General features: G+C 29.5%; 1 protein-coding gene across 1 annotated transcript in view; it reads right to left on the reverse strand.

The window, feature by feature from the left end:
* The window catches only part of LOC136080014 (uncharacterized), a 134,933-nt gene that overhangs the window by 8,870 nt on the left and 102,559 nt on the right, over positions 1-23,504 (reverse strand). The window lies entirely within an intron of this gene.

The following is a 23,504-nucleotide window of genomic DNA, read 5'->3' on the forward strand; positions in this document are numbered from 1 at the left end:
TTAATAATAAGTTCATACAAATATATATATTATTTAATATGTTACTTGTTTAGTTGCTATTAGTTCACAGGGCCGACGACACGATTTTTAAAATAGAGGGGGAACACTCCCTTATTTTGAAAAAAAAAGTCTATTTATAGGTCAATTTTTTTAAAAAGGGGCATGCCCCTGGGCCTTGATGTCTTTGGTCCTGTTTCACCCGAACCAATATAACTAATTTTGGTGTTTTCACTTTTAAAATCTGCATAAGTATTAAATTAACATGATATAACGGTTAAATTATTAATTTAACTACCAGTTTTAATTAAAATAATAAGAATCGCAAAAGAACCGGAATCGGTAAAGAATCGGAATCGCAACAGAGAATGGGAATCGGAATTGGAATTGGTATTTTTTGGAATCGGCCCATCTCTATACAATATCTTTAAACATTACAACAAAATTAGTGACACAAAGTTAAAAAACTAATTATTTACTACCTATATAGTGCATAAAGTGATTCATATGTAGTTAAAGATTGTTGGACAACAGAAGGTAATTGCATAGAATGAATGATAACGGCTTCATACCATGTGTAGACCCCCTGACCCCCCAGCCCTCAGCCCGTCCTCTGGATCTAACATCAACAACACAAGTAATTACTAGGTCTGCATATGCTTTGCCACAGACAAATATAGTAATTTTTGTGTTTTTAGGTGATAGAACACGATGTGATACATGTCATGAGAAAGGTCTATCTGTGTATTTCTCTTACAAAAGAGGATCAACATCTACCATGCTATTCCATCTTAGAACCAAACACCCAGAACAAAATGATGAATCGGAAGACTTAAAGAAGAAAAGTGCGGAGTATAAAATACGATACTTGTCACAGAAAACAGGAAGTTGTTTGGACTCAAAAAAGTCATCTGTAAAGTATGGATACAAAAGTCCTCGCCAACAAGAAATTGATATGTCTATCACAAGATTTCTTGAACGCTTGAACCTACCACGACATATTGTGGATACTGATGCATGGAACGATTTTCTTTTTGACATCCATCCTGAGGCAAACGCAAAGTGCAGCAGTTCTTTAGCAAAGTATAAGGTACCTCTACTTCATAATTGTCTTTGTGATGCCATGAACAAAAAACTTGAGAATGATTTAAATGGCCAGGCAGTTACACTAACAACAGATCACTGGACATCCAAGCCTGGAGACTCATTTCAATGCTTCACAATACATTACATTTGTCCGATGTGGAGGTTGTAATCATACAAACTTAAAGTTGCCAAGTTCAAAGGCAAGCATACTGGTGTAAACATTGGCAAAGAAATTGATAAACTGATTTCCCTGGACTTCCCTGTTCTCAAAACTTCAGATCAAATTTTTTATGTTGTGGATGGTGCAGCAAACATGAGGTCAGGTTTGAGCAATGCAAAATTTGTCAAGAGCTTAGGCAGTGGAAGCCTTCAATGCATTGATCACAAGCTTAATAATATTCTTCAAATAGCTGAAGCAGACCCAACACTTGAAGCAGCTATCCAAAAACTTAACAAATTCACCACTAGATTATCACATTCTGCACCATGTCAAGCCCTTCTCTCTGATTTGTGCCAAGAGACACAACTCACCTACAAAGTTATACCCAAGCCATGAAAAACGAGGTGGAGTTCACACTGCATCATGATTCAAACAATGGTGCAGATGAAGGAGGCATTTTTAAATCTAAATGTGTATGACATTTCAAATCATTTTGAAAAAGTTCTCTTGACTCATGGGGATATCACACCACCAGAGGAAATTCTCCCAATTTTGCAAACAATCATGAAAACAAGTGAGTGGATGTCTTGTGACAAGGAAGTGAGAAATGATTTTGCTCTTGTGCAAATCAAATCTTGGTTTTTGACTCTCAGAAAAGAGATTCAAAAAGATGCAGGCTCTCATTCATACAAAGCTTTTTTAAACAAAGCACTTGATCTTTTGACAGAAAAATTCCCGTTGGAAGGTGCAAAGATTATTGCACTTGCTCTTGGACACTTGTTTAATCCAGTTGTACGAGGTTTACTTCTTCCAGATGATCTTAAAGAAAGCATGATTAACTTGTTGATAGAGGAACATGAATCCACACTTCAATTCAGAGAAAACAAACTTGTCCGTGTTGAACCAGAATTGCTGTTTGAACCAAGTGATGATCCTTGTGAAGAGAATATGGCAGAGTTGCTTAACACTTCGTTAGCTGCCCAAGGGTCACTGTCTCTAAGTTCAATGGAAATTGAGCCTCTTAGATCAGAGTTCAATGACTATGCACTGTTGCCACGTGTTGGAACAAACACAGACATCCTGAAGTGGTGAAGGAATAATGAAAAGGTAATTCCAATGCTTGCCAAAATTGCAAGAGGGGTATTGGCCATTCCACCAACTTCATCTTCATTAGAGAGAGCTTTTTCCACTGCAGGGAAACTGCTGAAAAAACATAGGCATAATCTAAATCCAAAGACAACTGAGAAAATGATTTACATCAACAAAAATTATGATCATTTAAAAGACTTGGTAAAAGGAAAGTGGTATTTCAACTAGGAGGATGTCCCTGCTTATAGTTTGGATGATATTTCAGAGTCTGAACCTTCTTCTGCCACAAATTCTGACTCAACCAACCCTGGAAGAAGCTCAGATTTAAATGAACTTAAAGATAATGCTTTGGCAGAGCAGCCAACACGACATCCTTCAAAAAAGAAGAAAAATTCCTAAATCATCTGAAGCCTTGCCTCTTAAACAAACCAACAAAAATATCTAAACTAACTGAGAGACTTATTGTTTGCCATCTTTTAATGTGATCGTGATTTTTGTACAATAAATATTAAAACAAAATGTGTTTCATTGTGTTTTTCATTTTGTGTTTTTCTCTTAAAATAAAAAAAAATATTTTATCTAGTTTTTTATGAACAAGGAGTTTTAGAAATTTAAAAAATTTAACTAGATTTAAAATGAATAAAATGACTAATTGTTAGACAATTTGATTAAAATGATTAATAGTTTACTCGAAACTGATTAAAACGGTCACACAACTTTAATCGAATTAATCATTAATTTTTTGTTTGGTTGGTCATTAATCGATAATCGAAAATCGCGGTTGTCCGCTCTCTAGTCTCATATTTAGATTAAATAAAGTTACGTTACGTTTTATTTAGTCAAAAGCTATTAAGTTTATAAGTTTAAAAAGTAAACTTTTTTAAATAAAACCCACAAGCAATCAAATCTTATTATGTTATTAAAAATTAATTTTTTTAAATATAAAAGATTTAGTGTAATTCCTATATCTTACAAAATAACTAAATTAGATTGCTAGTGGGTTAGATTTAAAAAAAAACATCTTTTAACTCTTATAAGCGACGCAAATTGTTAAAATATCCGAAAACGGCATATGAAAACATTTTCAATACTCAAGGTTACTTTGCAACTTTTTTCATTATAACTTAGATTTCAAAGCGGTAGAAAAGCATTATTTTGAGGTAAATGAAACAATACACAGTTGATGTATGAGCACTCTATTGCGCATGTACCTATTTTAGTCAGTCGATGTGTGGACACTCTTTGCGCTTTCCCTGTTAAAATCAGGCAATTCGTTTTATATTAAATTTGTTCATTAATGAATATTGACTTAAATTTAAATACATAACAATTTTATTTTAAAAACTCGATTAAACTTTAAACAATTTAACTTGGAGCTTTTGGCAAAAAGATAATAAAAAGTATAAACGGAGTGGATCCGGGATTTTCCTAGTTTGCTTTATAATTACAATTATTTTGGCTTATATGTTAACACAACTCTCATTAAATTAAACATTTTACATTATTCACCGGATCATTTTACTTTGCACGTTTTCGAATTGGAAATTGATCACTATGTGGATAGTGATCAATATGTGGATAGTGATCAATTTGTGGATAGTGATCAACTATATGTTGATATGAAAGTATATATTGATATGAAACTCTGTTGATATGTTGATATGTTGATATTAAATGTTGATATGTTGAAGTGTTGATATGTTGATATGTTGATATGAAATGTAACTATGTTGAGATGTTGATATGAAATGTAACTATGTTGAGATGTTGATATGTTGATATGAAACTATGTTGATTTGTTGATATGAAACTATATGCTGATATGAAACTATATGTTGATAAAAAATATGTGGATAGTGATCAACTATGTGGATAGTGATCAATCAGCTTTTGTCAATCAACGATGTGGGTAGTGATCAATTTCCAATTCGAAAACGTGTATATTAATAATTTATTCATTAATATTTATTCATTAATATTTATTAATGAATAAATTAAACGTGGGTTTTACAAGTTAAAACTAACTACCTCGTTCGTTTCGTCTTTTATCACCTATACATCTTATATATTTTGTATTAACTGGTTATTACATACGTAGAATTAATGCCGCTTTAATGTTTGAGATACCCAAGAAACCCAAGAAAAGTAATTATTTTATTTTTTTGGTTTTGAAATACACAGAGAAGAAAAAATGGCAGCTAAATTTACGGAGGATCTGTTATTACAAGAAAGTAAAACTAAGAACAACAATAATGCAAATCAAACAGAGACTATTAGTTACCTAAATGATTTTGAAAGCTTTTTACTAGAAATCGCCGAACCACAAGTAAACTTGAGAATGGAACACTCAAAAATCTTTATGAATGCCATAAACAACATCCATAAAAGAAAAAAAAGAGCAGATACGGAAAGTATTTACGAAGAAGTATTGAAACATTTTGAAAATCGGCTTGAAAAATTACATGTAAGTGAGTTTCTTAATTTACTTGTATCAAAAAACCTTTTAAGTTGCTCAATAAAAAATGGTAAAAAGTACTTATAGTTCCTGAAACAAAATTAGAACCTGATCTTTGTATAATTAATCACAAAAAAGTTAAAACCTTAGAATCTGAAATTAAAATTTTGAATTTTGAATTAAAAAACTTAAAAAGCAGTGAAATTAGTCTTTCAATTTTAAAAGATTAAAATTTATTTTTAAAAGAGAAATTATCGAAGATCAGGAAAATTATTGCCGTTTTAATCGATAAGCTAGAAGTCAAATCAACCGTGACTGATTTAAAATCAACTCAAAACTTAAACTTTTTCAACGATTTTGATTTTAATAGCCCATTAAACCAAAACTCAATTAATTCATCAAAAGCTGAAACCATTAATGCCTTCCGGCAAAAAGAATGTAGTATTAAAATTATCGATAGTAAAAGTAAAGAGATTAAAGACCATTCAAATAATGAATTAGCAGATGTTCGCCGTCAATTAAACATTAAATTTTTAAATTTAAAAAAATATAATATTCCTGAATTAGCTGTATCCTCAAACTCAAATAATAATAAAACAATGCGTAATTTAATAAATAGTTTTGAAAATGTAACAAATCAACTCGTCTCGGTCAGAAAAAATTATCAGTCAGACTTTTTAAAGCATAAAAATCTTTCATCAAATGGCGTTGTTTCGACTTCAAGTTCCCTTAGTACAAAAGCGGTTGGAAATGTAAAAAATACAAAAAATCAAATAAAAAAAGTAAACAATGTCACTAAAATAATCAATCCTCGCAATAACCAAACCGATGAATATAAATGGCCAGTAGGAACGACGCTAATATGTGGAGACTCTCTTTTGATGGGGATTAACGAAAAAAAAATTCCATAAGCTTGGAAAAGTAAAAGTAAGAGTATTTAGTGGTGCTATCATTGAAGACATGCATTATTACCTAGTTCCACTTTTGAAAAAAGAACCTTCAAATATTATTCTGCATGTTGGAACAAATAATTGTACAAATGATTCGTCTGAATCTGCTTTGGCAAAATTAAAAGATTATGTTTCCTTCATTTCAAAATCTAACCCTTCATGTTCAATAATTTTATCTACACCAATTCGTCATTTCGATAATGCTAAAGCTCAATTAACGTTGCTACACTAAGCCGAAAAATTAAAACTAACTGAATATAATATTATTGATAACTCTCATTTGTCTAATGAACACCTTGGGCTACGTGGTCTTCACCTAAACAGACGAGGATCAGGTAAACTTGCCATGAACTTTATTGCATATCTAAAGTCTATTTGATAGACATTCCCCTATAAATTCTTATCACCAATCTACCTTACCAAGTACTAATGAAGAAATTAGTCTAAATTCTGATTTGGATAAACTAAGGGCCAAATATCCCAAAAATATCAGTTTAGCATTTTTAAATATTAATTCAATTCGTAATAAATTTTCAGATATTGTTACCTATATAAATAAAACTGTTGATATACTTATATTAGATGAAACCAAGTTAGATGACTCCTTTCCAATAAATCAATTTTTTATATCCAGGTTATAAAACCCCTTATCGGCTTGATATCTCTCAATATAGTGGAGGTCTTCTTGTATACATAAATGAAAATATCATTTCTAAAAGATTAGCTAAAAAGGATTTCTCCAGAGACATTCAAATTATCACTTTTGAAATTAAATTAAGAATGCGGAAATGGCTCATAATAGCCACTAATAAACCCCCAAATCAGAACTGTGACTATTTTTTCAACCACCTTCAAGGAATGCTTGACTTTTATTTTCAATAATATCTTGATTTTATTCTAATAGGAGACTTTAATATACAACCTTCATAAAAAAAAAAATGAAGGAATTCCTTCAACTTTATCAATGTATTAATTTAATTAAACAACCGACTTGTTTTAAATCGGTCAATAACCCTTCCTGTATAGACCTTATCCTTACTAACAGAAAGCTGAGCTTCCAAAATTCAAATACCTTTGATACGGGTATGAGTGATCATCACCATTTAATATACACCATGCTAAGATCCACTTTTTGTAAGTTACCACCTAAAAAACTTATTTATAGATCGTTCAAAAATTTCTCAAGTGAGATTTTTGCAAAAATACTCCGTTTCAACTTAAAATCTTGTTATAATATTAGTACTTGAATGAGATATTCAGCAATTTGCTTAATATTCATGCCCCTCTTAAATCAAAAATCCTAAGATGTAACAATAAACCTTTTATAACTAAAGTCTTACGAAAAGCAATTATGCTCCGCTCTTCATTACATAAAAAATTTTTAGTTGATAAATCAGATTTTTCAGCTCTAATGTACAAAAAACAAAGGAAATTCGTGGTTAAGCTTAACCGAAAAAATAAGAAGAAGTACTTTGAGCAAATCAGTACACTTTCGACTTTAAACACATCTCTCTGGAAGCTAACTAAGCCTTTCTTTTCGGACAAATCCACAAATTCTAACGAGCGTATCACTTTGACTGAAAATGGCAACATTATCTCAGACAGTTCTTTGTTGAATAATATTTTTAATAAATATTTCATAAATGTTGCATTGCCATTAAGTATGGTCGACCATATTAAATGGTCTTTTTCTCCTTGCACTTCAGACCCAGTTGAGTCAGATATAAAAAAGTATGTTGACCATCCTAGTATAAGAAACATTAAAAATAAATTCAAAATGAATGCACATAATTTCAAGTTTCAATGTATTACACCTGATGATATTACAAAAATTATAGGGAATTATATAAATGGAAAAAAAAAAAAAAAAAAAAGTGGTGAAATACCAGTTTTTATGTTTAAATCTTACTTAATATAATTTAGGGATAGTCTTACAGATTGTATCAATAATAGCATCTTAGATGGAACATTCCCGTCATTTACCGTGTCTTAAAAAAAATGACGCAACAGATAAGGCTAACTATCGCCCTATAAGTATCCTACCCGCTCTCTCCAAAGTTTTTGAAATGATCGTTTATGAATAGATTTTGTTATTTATGGAGCCAAAATTTGACAAACTTTTGTGCGGTTTTCGTAGAGGTTATAATACTCAGCATACACTTATTTTTTTACTTAGCAAGTGGCATGAATGCATTAACAATGGAGGTATTGTTGGAACATTATTAACGGATCTATCTAAAGCGTATGATTTTATTCCGCATGACCTACTTATTGCTAAATTAGAAGCGTATGGTTTCTCTAAAGAAAGTCTTAAATTTCTTATATCGTATATTAGTGGTCGTAAACAAAGAGTAAGGATAGGACCTTCTGTTTCTAATTGGATTGATATTTTGTCGGGAGTGCCTCAAGGTTCCATTCTTAGCCCCATCCTCTTTAATATCTTTATAAATGATATATTCTTCTTTGTTAAAGATACTGAATTGTGCAACTTTGCAGATGATAATACGCTGTATGCCTGTGATTACAGATTACTAAAGGTTATTTTTCGATTGCAAAAAGAAGCAACTAATACCATTGCCTGGTTTAAGTTTAACTCGATGGTTGCCAACCCTGATAAATTCCAATTACTTTTAGTTGGTTTAAAAAACACAAAAAATCAATACCTAAAAACAGGTAATAATACTGTTTTTGCCTCTGATAGGGTGAAGCTACTTGGTGTTACAATTGATAAGAATCTAAATTTTGGAGAACACATTAAATATTTATGTAGTAAAGCTAATGGCAAATGTTTTGCTCTTCACGCATAAGAAGTTTTTTATTCCGTAATAAAGCTACATTGTTGTTTAACGCCTTCATAATGTCAAAATTTTCTTATTGTCCCCTAATATGGATGTTTTGTTCTAAATACTATGACAACCTTATAAATAAAATTCATAAAAAAGCTCTTTGTATTGTCCATAAAAGGTTTGACTTATCTCTTGATGAATTGTTAAGTTTTGATAATAGTCCGAGGATCCACTTAAGAAATTTGCGCTTTCTTTTGATAGAAGTTTTTAAATCAATTAATTGTCTAAATTCACAATTTATGAAGGATTTATTCAATACAAAAAATCTTCCTTTTAAACTTCGTTGTAGCAAAAAAATGATTCTACCTTCAAATTGCTCCAAATATAAGGATACATGTTATACTATATTTAGAGCCATCTCGTTATGGAACACTCTAGATAACAAGATCATGTCTTCTAAAAGTTCTGAGGTGTTCAAAAAACATATTAAAAATTGGTATGCAAAAAATTGTTATTGTAAAATCTGTTGTTTTTAATTACTATTTTTATTTATCCTGACATTATAATACAATATTTACTCATTTTTCTGAAATGAAACGGTTGTAATTTGAATTTGAATTTGAATATTTTTAATGTTATTTGTAACTTATATTATAATTTTGTAAATTGTAGTTTGTTTTTTGTTTTTAAATACTTTTTAAAAGATTAATCGAAAATTGACTATATATATGTGGACATATATATAGTCAATTTATTTATTTGATTTCTTTTGGTTTATTTGTTATTTATTGTTTTTAACGATTTTCATGTGAGTGTGTATTGTCTATAATTGTTAAATGTGTTGATTTTAATTAGTTTATTCTTGTTAAAACTATTGTAATCATCAAGCAAAAAATGATGTTTTTAAATTAAAATTATTTTTTGTGTTTTTTTGAATAAACGCACACGGATTAGCATGTTTGTGCCTAGTGTACATATGTATGTACTCTAGGGAACTAAACTTTAAGTATATTTATGAGTTTGTTTTAACAATTTTATTCACATCCATTTTATAAATATTTTCATTTATGCACATCGATACATGTTTTTAGAGTTTCCATTTTGATCTATGTATTTTTATTGTAGTATACCAATTATATGTTGAGGTTTAAAGGTTGTCTCTTGTGCTAATTTGTGTAATTTTTTCTTAAAAATATATTAGTGTTTAATATTAATAGGATAATAATTTGGTGTTTGACTCCGTGTTACGTGTCCTTTCAACAATGCAACATAAACGAGGCTTGACGTAGAAGTGGGTTATTTATGCTAATTTTGATGGTAAGACTACGACGGGAGTTTTTAGAAATTAGTGTATTAAACATTGGAAACTTCAATATACCGGAGTAGAGACTCCTTAAAAAGGGTCAATTACATAACCAATAACATAACCAATAACATAACCAATAACATAACCAATTACATAACCAATTACATAACCAATAACATAACCAATAACATAACCAATAACATAACCAATAACATAACCAATAACATAACCAATAACATAACCAATAACATAACCAATAACATAACCAATAACATAACCAATAACATAACCAATAACATAACCAATAACATAACCAATAACATAACCAATAACATAACCAATAACATAACCAATAACATAACCAATAACATAACCAATAACATAACCAATAACATAACCAATAACATAACCAATAACATAACCAATAACATAACCAATAACATAACCAATAACATAACCAATAACATAACCAATAACAAAACCATTTCCTGATGAGAATCTGGTTTTTACACTACATAATCTGTTTACTTTTTACTTTTAACTGATTTTTATGCGTAAATTTTTTGAGTTGTTAACGCGTGAGTTTTAATTTTTAAAAGTTAACTTAATTGTTCTATTGTCTGTTCAAAGTTTATATACTGTTTTCGTTTTGGTTTTTTGTTACTTTGTTTTTGTTTATCAATTGTTTTCACATTTTTTCTCCAATTATTGTGAATTGTTATTTCATTATGTTTATTATTCGTCCGCATCTACTTGACCTTGTTCAAATATATTTTTTTAGCTACGCATGCGCACAAAAATGCAAATACTTTAGGCTTTAATTTTGCCATGCTCTTTACACATTTTCAAAATAACTATTCCAGTTTTTGAGTTTTTTATCTCCCAATTTATAACATTTTTTAGCGCTTTTTAACTTAAGATCACCCGTTTCCATTACTGTTTTACATGTGGCTCAAAGCGCTATGTGACTCAAAGCGCTAATGTAGTATATCAGAATGGAGGGGGAAAGTTCTACTTAACCCCTCCATTCTAATATACTACATTAAGGGATCGTCCATAAAGTACGTATGCTTGGATGCGATAGAGCGAGTTTGTACATGGCGTAAATACGATTAAGGTGGAGGAGGAGGCAGGGTTCAATTATAAAAGAAAGAAGACACTAAACTAAAAAAAACATAAAATGTTAGGTAGGTACGTTAAAAGCGTAGGTTCTTTTATTAAGGTGGAGGGTACTAAAAAAGAAGCGTATATCAAAATGCGGGGGAAGGGAAGAAAAGTTGAAATAAAAACGTACGTACTTAATGAACGACTCCTAATTAGAAATACATTTATACAATTAGCATTGATAATTAAAATTTTGCTTGAAGTTTTTGGCTTTTAGACTTTACATTAGGGGTGTTTTAAAAAGTTTTTATTTTATAACGAAAATACACAAGAAACCAAATTTGGAGCAATTACGAAAAAAATACGATTACAAAAAAAAATTCTAAAAATATTGAAAAAATATCCCGGAAAATGTGCTAAATTGTTTCCAAATTATTTGGCTTTGAGCGCAAGGTAAGTCACAATATTTTCTGAAAAATAAATTTTCTTATATGATAATGACCCAAATTTTTTCTAGATTGTTATGTATTCCAGTTTTTTCATAAATGATGTTTAAATTAAAAAAACGGTTTATAAAAAAAAAAGACTATGGGCAAAAACGCAATAACCCAGCTAACACACCAGCGTTGGGCCAACGCTTCTTGCAATGCTTGCTTGCTTCAACGCTTCTTGGCCCAATACTTCTTGCAACATTTGGCCAACGTTGGCATCCATCGTTGGGTCGATTCCTTGATGGCCGCCGGGCATACATTGGCCCGCTTACATTCGCCCAATGCAGTTTAGCCGGCAAAATTTATTTTATTTTAAACAACAGTTACAAAAAAACCCGAATACACAACAATCTAAAAACAAAATTGCCTCATTATGATCAAATTAGAAATTTTTTTTTATACAAAATAATGATATTTACCTTGCGCTCAAAACCAAATAATTTGGGGACAATATGGGGCATTTTTCGAGATGTTTTGTCGCTTGAGCACACGGTAAACGTCAACAATATTTTTGTAATTTTTTTTGTAATCGTATTTATGTTATATTTGCTCCAAACTTGGTTTTTTGTGTATTTGTGTGAAAAACACTTTTTTAACACCCCTACTTGACATTGTTCTGCGCAAACATCTTGTAATAATTTTAAACTAACTCTTGCTCTTATATAATCTTTGCTCATTCTTCCCTGAGGCTTTCACGGATGCATGCATTTCCTTAAAGTAACTGGTTTTCGAGTCCAGTTCGAATCAATTTTTAAAAAGTTTTAAATTTTTTGTTTTGTCTTTAGATTTGATATAATTATATCATGGCTACAATTTAGAATCGATCCTTCCACAAAAAGAAAGCGTCGAAAATTATTAAAAAAATGCAACAGAACGTCTTCGAACAATACTTTAGCGCAACCAATGACTCGTGAAAATGAGTGAAATTATTTCTAGTAGTGGCAATTTGTTGGAGGAAGACCAAATTAAAGCAACATCTTTAACTATTCCAAAACAGATATTGTTAATTATAATTCAGAAGGTAATATATCAGATACAAGTAGCGATAAGCTGACAGACTCATCATTATCAGTATCTGATATCGATATATCTACTGATGGTGAAAATGATAGTGTTGCTAATATGAGCAAATCTTTAAAAGATTTTGGAATCGAAACTGGTCAAAGCTATGCCAATATGCAAGTTCTTTTAGAAAAAATGAATTCCCCTAAAATACCCAGAGATCCACGAACACTGTTTAATATTTCTAAAAAAGCAATTTCTCCTAACTTACGTGATGTTTTTTCTGGTAAATACTACCACTTTGGTATTCAAAATGGTTTATGCCAACGCATTATTATTTAGAAGCAAGCTAGTTTGATTGGTGAAAATAATGTATCTAAATTAATTATTGGTATTAATGGTTAACCTTTGTTTAAGAGCACGATTGTTGGATTTTGGCCTATTGATGCAGCAATTGATAAGATCAGTAATTCAGTATTTTTAGTTGGGTTGTATTATGGTAAAAATAAACCAAAATTATTTCAAGAATTTACATTTGATTTAGTAAATGAAATAAAAATTTGTTCGGAATTCGGATTTGTTTTTGAAGAAATTACTTACTACGTCGAATTTTTATTTTGCAATTGAGATATGCCTGCAAAATTATTCTTGAAATGCGTGAAAGGTCATACTGCTTATTTCGGTTGCGATAGATGTGAAATTAAAGGAACAAATTTCAAACATCGCAGAATATATGAAGGTGAATCAACCATAAGAACTAATGATTCCTGTAGGAAAAGACGTCAAGAAGAACATTATCACGAAATGTCACCTTTTGAGTCGATTGCCCATCTTGATATAATTAAATTCTTTCCTTTTGACTATATGCAATTTTTTTGTAAAGGAGTATTTGTGCGTTATTTAGAAGATTTACGAAGTGGTCAATTGCCCTATCGTCTAAGTGTAAGTGGTATGCACAATTTAAACACCGATATATCAATTAGTCATAAATGTACCCCTTTTGACTTTGCCAGAAAACCACGTAGTATGAACCATCTTAATATGTGGAAAGCAACTGAAACACGAAATTTTTGTTTGTATCTTGGACCGATTTTATTGCAACGTTATGTGTATAAAGAATATTTCCATAATTTTTTGTTGTTATCAACAATATTTAGAATTATTTGTCATCCAATTTTGAGCATTTCTTTAAACAGTTATTGTAAAGACCTAGTCAAAACATTTATTACAAACTCAGCACTTCTTTTTGGTCGTGAATTTATCAATATGAATGTCCATTGTATGCTTCATATTGTTGATGACTGTAAAGTATTTTTGTGTGATGATAATTTTAGTTGTTTTCAATCGGAAAATTTTATGCGATTTATGAGACAACTGGTTGAATTGCCAAATCTTCCATTGCAGCAACCTGTAAATGAAGTGCTTAACAGAGGTCAAAATTTAAGGCAGCTAAAATCAATTGCTTTGAAACCTAAAAGTTTTTGTAAATTATCATCATGTATTTTTTATAACAAAACTACAAAGATTTCATATTACGCTAAATGTTATTTTAAAACATTTTTGTTGTCAAATAAAAAACCATATTGTTTTTTTTTGCTTTTAAACAAAAAGATTGTTAAGATACGTAGTATTTATAATAGCAATCAAAATGATGATATATGGTTAAAAGCATGTTACTTATTAAAACAAAATGATGCGTATGATTATCCCTTAAAGTCTTCTGTGTTGGATATTTATAAAGGAACACATTTTTGTAAATCTTTAACTAAAGTTCCTATTAATTTTGTTTATTGTAAACTATTTTTGTACAAAAATAATTTTACTCCAATTTTGCATACTTATAATACTTAAATTATCTTAATAATATTAGTTTTTGCAAGCAACTTGTTTTCATTTATTTCCAACTACACCATCACCATTACTTTCAGCACCATCACAACCTTCTTCTTTGTTTTTATCACAAAATCCACCTTGTCCAACACTGCCACTAATTGAAACTTTATCCGAATATTTTGGATCATCTGCATTAGTTCGAACATGCTTTAAAGCTCGGCAAAAGACTCCAAGTTCGAAGGATAACAAAATTAAGAAATCTGATTTGCCAATTTCAAAAACAACTATGCGTTGTAAGTTTTTATGATAATTTGTTAGTTAGCATTAACCACAATATTTTTTTCCTAATCTGTTATTTCGTATACTGAAGTAGTCCCTAAATTGAATATAATTTTATTTTATTGTTGTAGCGTGGTTTCAAGAAATATTCCCCAGTCTCAACCCAAAAAACTCTAATGGGCATAGTGGGTGGTCTAAGCAACACAAAATCTGCTATTAATGCGCCTGTCAAAGCTTTAAAATTCAGCACATCAGCAGACTAGCTTGATAGTCACCTGACTTATTGGCTGGAATTAAATGATTGTGATCGTCAGTACTTAGTAACTTTAATTTAAAATAACTTTATACAAAGCTATAAGTCTACCTAAATGTATGCAGTTAGCTTTTTTTATTTCTTATTTAAACTAATATTTTGCCAATATTTTTAAATTGAAGATTACATCTTTGTCGAATGTCACACTTGTAATACAAAATCTGTCTGGCAAGCTTCCTAATATGTTGTTGGCCCTGGCACCCAGCTCAGTTTGGTCTTTATATAGCCGGGATGGGAAAAGAGGGAAAAGGAGTATTAGCCTTAGTATTTTTCCCATAATAATAGGTAAAAGTGATTGATTTCTATATGTATAACCTAGCCATGCTGTATTTTTTTATTTTTATTTTGTCAAAAAAAGTTTAACTGTTGTGCTAATGCAATTTCAATAATTATATAATTGGATAAATGTTTTTTTTGTTTTTTTTTTATCGATTCTATTCTTTTAAAGATGTAGATTTTAATTTTAATATTTTAAAGATTCTCTGCAGCTAAAGTCGCAAAAACGCATTAACTCCCATAAGGTGGCAGAGGCGCTCGGTGATCAATTAAAACGAATGCCAATGCATGCAAAACGCGCAGCAGTCAAGGCAGAAGACAGACTAATAGGCATACCTAGTCGGGCACCAAAGAACACTGAATTTGTTGGAAATGGTAATTCTGACAATAACGCCTTTGATGATATTTGCAACGATGATATTTCGTTTACCAAAGACAGTAGTTAGAGGCAAAATGTAAACAGATTATATTATTACTATGTTATTAATTTTTTTCGTTATAATAAACTTCTGAATTAAATGCTTTTTTCTGAACGTCGTCAATAAGTTTTATATGAAATTTGAAATATATGTGAGGAGGAGGAAGGAGGGATATCAGGTGCGACCCCCCTTATTACGTTATAACATCTTATATAAATAAAGCGTTGTTAAATTTTTTTTTTTTAATCAGGGTAACATTTCTTTTGTTTTTATTACCCCACAAGCAAAAATGTGTAGATAATGTCCAGCTTGACAATCTTTTCTACTCTGTAATAAATAAATAGTGTAATACGGTAAAGCTTATGTTTCAATCGATATATAAGGTTAGTACAGATTGTTGATGTTTTATGCTTCTGTGATAATGTGTTGTTTTAATGTTATATGTTTAATCCTTACGCTCGAGACGAAGGTTTATTCTCTTAGTCTATATTTGTATAGGCTATAAGAGTAAGCTGTGACTGGATAGTATGAAATTAATGAGTTACACCTATAACTTATGAAGAGAATATCCTTTATAAATATACTCATACAAGATCTTAAATGAAAATGTTGCAATATTTGAAAGTCGCCGCAAGTGACGTCATATTAGGTCAAAATATTACGTATTAATACGTTATACGTTATCTCGGTTACGTAAAAAAAACATTTTGTACGTAACATTACGTTACAATGTTACGTATTGTTACGCAAAATCTTACTTCTCGGTTACGTAAAAAAAACGAACATGTTGCACGTATTGTTACGTTACAATATTACGTATCGTTACGTAAAATCTTACGTCTCGGTTACGTAAAAATAACGGACATTTTGCACGTAACGTGACGAATCTTGTTTACGTTACAATACGTAATGTGACCTAAAAATGTTATAGGCGATTGTAAATTAATATTCTATGAAGTTAACAGTCTTAAACCAGAGATAAAATGAAAGAGTGATAATGCTGTTACAAACAATGATGCTTAAGTATCTGCTACGTTTAAAAGGGCTAATTTATAGAAATACTATGTACACTTTCATTATGCGTACCTAAAATAATAAAATTTATTAATCGAAAACTTGACTTATGACCAAATAATTCCCACAACAGAGAATTGTGAAATATATTATTACTTATAATATTATAATAATGAATAATATCAAGAAATGTCTAGCATTAAATATGTTTCTAAAATTCAGTAAAAAAATGTACACAGTTTACATTTGATATATATATAAATATATAAATATATATATATATATATATATAAATTTGTAAGTTATATGTAATTATATTATTATCATATGTAAATTTTGTACATTTTCTTACAGAATTTTAGAAACATATTTTGTGCTAGATATTTCTTGATATTACTCATTATTATAATATTATAAGTAATAATATATTAAAACAAATATGTTAATATAAATTTATACGATTACAGTACGATTGTTTATAAGTTTATATTAAAGTTGAAAAACGAACAATAGTATAAAAAAAAATTTAAAAAAAAAAAGAAGTAAGAAATGAGGTGTGTATGTGTATATGAATATTGATGCAATATTGGGTCGATATTAGACATCATTCCCAATATTGAACAGGATATGCATCAATATTGCATCAAGCTGGTAAACAGTATTGCGCCAATATTTGCATATATATAATGCGATGTATTAAAATGCTGATATTGCGCCAATATTATTTGTTTAATTTCAGCCAATATTATTTTTTTAGTTTCAGCCAATATAATTTGTTCAGTTTTAGCCAATATTATTTGATCAGTTTCAGCCAATATTATTTGTTAAATTTGTTAAATGTTCAGCACTGGAACGCAAATATTAGCGCCGTATTGGCATGCTCAAATTAGTCGATATTGATATGCAATTATTGATATTATATTGTAGCCAATACTGGAGCAATATTAGGTTGTTAACATTGGCAAATATTGATTTTTTAACATTTGGGCGCATGCGTGTCTTTATTTAATATTATTTACGGTGACATCATGGGAGTTCCTTTAGTGTATTTTTTTACGTTGTCCATCTATTCGAAGTCACGTAGTGTATGTGCAACAAAAACAAAAATATTGAAATGAGCTTATACGAAACGTAGAAAAAAAACGCTCTTTATAATAAGTTATAATAGACATAAACAATTGAAATGCATTAGTCTTTCAATTAGTTAAAAAGCTTATCAAATGAAGCAGCAGAAAGTTATCTGCAAGAAAAAAGTTTTTTATGTGATAATCTTTTGTTTTAATTTACTTTTCTAAACCTTTTCTAAACTTTTGTATTTGAAAAAAGATACTAAAACGTGGCAATTTTATCATTTTAGAACTGTACAAAAGTCCATATAAGTATTTAGCTAAATCTTGGACTAAAGATCCGAGTCATAGGCCTTCTTTTACTTATCATAGTCTTTATCATTACTTGATTAAGACTCAAGAAAAGAATATTTCTATATAGTAGTTTAAAAGTCAATTTAATTCCTAAATATATTTGTATTATTAGCTGATGTTGTGAATATTTTTGTTTGCTGTGTAAAAGCTTATGTTTATTTACATTTGTTATGAGGTTTCAACATTGTTGAAACATATATTTTCCGAAAGCTATGGAAACTACAAGTCAATAAAGGCTTGGGAAATTTTACAAGAAAGTTTAGTGCAAACTGATGTTCATATGAAAATAAGTCAATATGTCATGACCTAAAAATGCTGTGTTCGACCTTTGTATAGAACCACATCTCCTAATAATAAAATGTCGGTTGCTTTTGATTTAATCGTTAATGTAGTGACAGTTCAATGTAATTGTATTGCTGGGTAACAATTGAATACTTTAAAAATTGTTTTAGGAACTATTAAATATTTTTTACATTATTTAAATGTGTCTACATTGCTGTCTATTAAACGTTCAAAGTTGAAAAATTAGGACATTGTCTAAACTATAAAATACCATGGTATGCAGCATATCTTGATGCTTCTATGTGTTGCACTTAAAGTGGGTATGGAAATTCGGAAACTAATGTACTAATGTAAAAATAAATCTTTGAAAGAAGAAATATCGAAAGATCTTTTTTATGTTTGTGTAAATACGTATTGAAAATTTTTTTTACAAAAACAACACAAATATTTTTCCCAGGTTTACCTAGCTTTGTGGTTTTATGGTATGGACACTAGGGCATCCCATCCCACTTAAATATAGTTGGTCCTGATAATTTTTTGCATTTAGTTATATAGATTAAAAAAGACATAAATAAATTTATCAGAATAAAGGCAACAAAAACTGACCTTGAGTTTGTATGATTTAACTCAAATGGGGAAAGGAACAAAATCATATTATGCCTAACATTATCCTATATTGATGGTAAAAAAACTGTAAAAAATTTATTTCAATAATGTCAGTAAAAATAGAACTTAAAATATTTAGAGTGGTTCTCAAGCCCTCCTTTCTTCCCCAATCTCCAACTAACCAACCTCTTATGTAAGTGTACCTGATTTTATATATGTTTATTTAAAATATGAGGAATATATAAGCTAACGAGTTACAATTAAACTCAGTTCTCAATCTTTAAAACTCTACGAGAGGTACTAAAAAAGAATGCTAAAATTGAATGGGGTCCTTCTTGCTATTGAACGAGGCATTATTGATCTATATTCTGCTCTTGCACAAAAAAATATTGTCTCTCAAAACCAAAAACAGTTTCAGAAGGTGCAGTTACCTAAATAAAATAACACTTTTTTTAAAGTATTTTTAATACAGTAAAATTTATTAACTCTTTTAACAACTAATACATATTGAGGTTAGTGATTTAGGAAGTTGATTTTACCTCTTTATCTGCCTCTCAACTCCTTATGTGTAAATAGGGAAATACGGAACTATCATATTAGAATCCAGGATTTTTTTTAGCTATTAATGTTTATTGGACAAATTATGATGGGTTCAAAGGCCTCTGTTATTAAATAATCAATTTGACCATTTTGTTAACTCAATCAATTTGGTTGCACACAAGTTTAAATGAGGAAGCTTATATATTCTAGGAGATAGAGTTCCTATTTCCTAACTTTTTCTAATGTCTAAAATTTTGTTAACAGCAAAGTTCCCTTTAAATTAAATTTTGGCAGCAAAGCAATGTCTGCAATAAGATTTCGGAATGAAAGTTTCATGCTGATGATCTCACATATTTTTCAGTATATTTTTGTACATTTTCATCTTGAAGTTTGAAAAGGGTGAGTTGGTTCAAGATATGCAATGTGTATTGGCGTCTCTAAATAAGGCAAAATAAATGGCAAAAATGTCAGCAAACAAAGCCAACTTAGATATGAAAACATTGGGAAGATTAGTTAACATAAATTGAAAAATATACAGGACTAAGAATAGAACCTTGAGAAACGCCTAAAGTTACAGGAAATGACAAAGAATACTGCCTATTGAGGACAACTTTTATACTATAATTGATATAAAAGAATTCAATTATCTTAAAGATATTACGTGATAAGCAGGAAGAAGAGAGACTATGGAGAAGACAAACATGCCAATCTTTATCAAAGGCTATAAAAATGTCAAGAACGATAGACTTAACCGCTTGACATCTATCTAATGTACAATAAAATATATCAGTTATTCCTTTTTACAATTTTAGTAGTTGTACGAGAAGATCAAAATTTATATTGATAATCGGAAAGTAAGCTGTTAGATTCAAGATTCAAGATTGAGAGTTTGTTAGTTAATGACTCAAAAATCTTGCCTATGGTAGGACCAAGACTTATGGGACGGTAGCTGCATAACTTAGACTGCTCTACAAAACTTTTTAAAAATGGATAACATGTTCCGTTTTCCAACAGGCTGGCAAACAAGATTCTGATAAGTACTCGTTAAATGGTTTTGAAAGTATAGACGGTATTTCTGGAGAACAAATCTGCAAGACTCTAACAGTTATGTTACCCAGACCACAAGCTGTAGAATAGTCTAAGCGGGAAATCACTCTACATAAAGAACCTAGAGTGATACAAATGTCAAGCAATAAATAAACTTGTTTGTTGGTTCTACGAGGTAAAATGTGATTAGTGGAATCAAGAGTTGAGAATAATGAAAATTTTTAAGCAAACAGTTCAGGTTTGTTTTTAGTAGAAATAAAAAAATTTGAACAATGTAAGAGAGGATGAATACCAAACTTGCTCTTATTATTGACCCTTATTATGAAAGAAGTACGTCATTTTGCGACTCGAGAACTGCGGTTTTTGGCGTAAGACCTATTTACAATTGTTTTTATTGTTAATAAGCAAACGTCTTTTTTCTGTTGAAATTATTTTGGCAAAAATATAGAAGTAATGGTTACGATTGGAAGTTGCATTGGCACAAAGAGAGGAAAACCACGTAGAAAAATGAGGCTTGACTTGGATTCGTCGAGAGTGAATAAAAAATTCCATGCCAGCCTAAATTCAAGAAATTACCTAAAATACCATGTTGCCATGTTTGTCGGCAAAAACAGAAATACTTCTATCCAAGGGCCATCATGAAGAAAACTAAGGAAAGAGTCTCATTCAGCTTAGTTAGTTGTAAGAGGTACAATTATACGGGGTATCTGATTATGAAAAATAATTGCATTATATTTTTAGATAAAAAAAACTGTAATTAGAAGCACCTAATGGTGAATATTAAGAGACTGAGTACTGAGTTGGATTAAAAGGCAAAAGTCAAGTAGAGAAGGTAATTTATACGGTTTTTCGGACTTTTAAAAGGTTCAAAGAGAATGTTGAAAAGAAGTTGCAAGGCTTATGAGTAAAAGAAACCTAAACGCTTTAGCAAAGGTTTCACGTTGAGTTATCCACCGTTAGTTAACATGTTTTTAGCAAGTTTGCCATAAATACTAGTTGTTTGTGTTTTAAATATAGTACAAATTTAAAAGCATAAGTTAAAAAATTTTCTTTGTTACCCTTACTTAAACAGCGGTTTTCATAGCCACCCATTATCGTAAAAATATAATTTGGCTTTGGTCAGTTATCAGAATAAAGTATTTCAATGTTTTTTATATTTATATATATATATATATATATATATATATATATATATATATATATATATATATATATATATATATATACACGAATAATTTTAAATGCATTTTACAAAACAGAGTGCTCAATGTTCTTAAGAGAACAGAGCAATAGTATATTAGTAGAAAATCACTTATCAAACTTTTTTTTTTAATTTCACATTGTGTTTCATTTAGTAATGCTCATCAGAAGCGAATGTTCTAATAATTAAAACTTCAATTTATAAAAAAAATTAAGTAACAGAAAATCATAAATGTCTAGCTACTGTAAACTTTCGTGCATTTGAAAAATATGCTGGCACTATTATTAAAAGAATTCTTTAGAATTTTATACTTCCTCTTTTTTTTAAATAATTATTTTAAAAGAGAGAACTAAACATAATTGATTTTTAAGTAATGTTTAAAATCTTATTTTTATATTTTTTTAAGAGAAACTTATTTTCATGCCTGCATTTAGAAACCAATTCCGATTTTTTCTAGGTGCTGTTTCAAGGATAGACCAATTCAATATACAATCATCAGTATTTTTATCTTTCATTTTTAATATGTAATTTGACTGATTGGTGTCTTTAAATTCCTTTTACTTTTAAAAGATGGTTTATTGTTGGCATAATCACAAACGGCTGAATTAAGTTACGTTTCTTGTTATTTTTTCGCTTTTTTTTTTTTTTTTTTGAGGTCAAATTATAGTTTAGAAGCATTAGAAGAATTTTGGTTTAGTCTGTTATTAATTGAAAATTGTTTTAGAAATTGTGGTGAATGATTTAATTTAATGTGAATAAACGATACTTCATCATTTAGTTTCTTGAAAGGCTTATATGTAATTTTAAGGAGGTTAAATGTGGCAATAAGAAAATACACAATTTTTCATTTTATGCTTAAATTTAAGCAAAAATTCAAACAGTTAATCCAAAAGTTACTATTTGTTTTACAAAACGTTGCAGAAAAACTATATCTACTTTTAATAAAAAAACTTGGAAAAAGAAAAACATTCATTACTGCTTTGATGAAACAATAAGCAGTTATGATGAGTGGAATTTAGAGATTTTGTTGGACTTATTAGGTAAGTATTTGTTGGATTTATTAAGTAATATATTGTCAATATTAATGATTTAGGCCTTTATCGTTAATAAATATCGTTAATAATGTATAAAAAATCTGTTTCACAGCTCAATAAAATTAGAAAAGGTATTATAAGAAATTTTAAAATACTTCGCTTTCAACTCGAAATAAGCATAAATTTAAAAATTGTCAAAATTTCTTTACGTTTTATATAACTTTCTCTTTAGTCTTTCTAAAAACCAAATAATGAATTATTGTATAATAACATTAGCTCAAATCATCCACCACAAATTCTAAAACTAATTTCAAATTCAATTAACAGTAGACTAAACCAAAACTCGCCTGTAGAAAATGTTTTCAATTCCTTTAAACGAGTTTATGAAGATTCCCTCAAAAAATTTGGAGTTTTACCCTGAAAAAAAGAATACGAAAATGCGAAACAGAACAAGAAATGTAATTTGGTTCAACACTTTATAATGCAATAATATTTCCAATAACTTAAGAAAAATGTTTTTGAAATTGGTCGATAAACACTTCCTGCCCTCTAATTACTTAATTACGTAAAATTTTTGATCGAAATACAACTAAAGTTTGCTACAATTGCACAAAAGTATGACAAATAGTAAAAAGTAACAAAACTGTTTCGTTAAACAAAAATGATAAAAACATTAGAAAGCTTTAATTGTAAACAAAAAAACAATTATCCAATAAATAGAAAATGTTTATCTAAAAACGTGGTATATAAATGTGATGTTTTCTATTACAAAGAACCTGATAAACAATAAATTGGCCTAATAAAGGGTTAATG

The sequence above is a fragment of the Hydra vulgaris genome, chromosome 05, assembly GCF_038396675.1.
Source record: "Hydra vulgaris chromosome 05, alternate assembly HydraT2T_AEP".
NCBI classification, from domain to species: Eukaryota; Metazoa; Cnidaria; class Hydrozoa; order Anthoathecata; family Hydridae; genus Hydra; species Hydra vulgaris.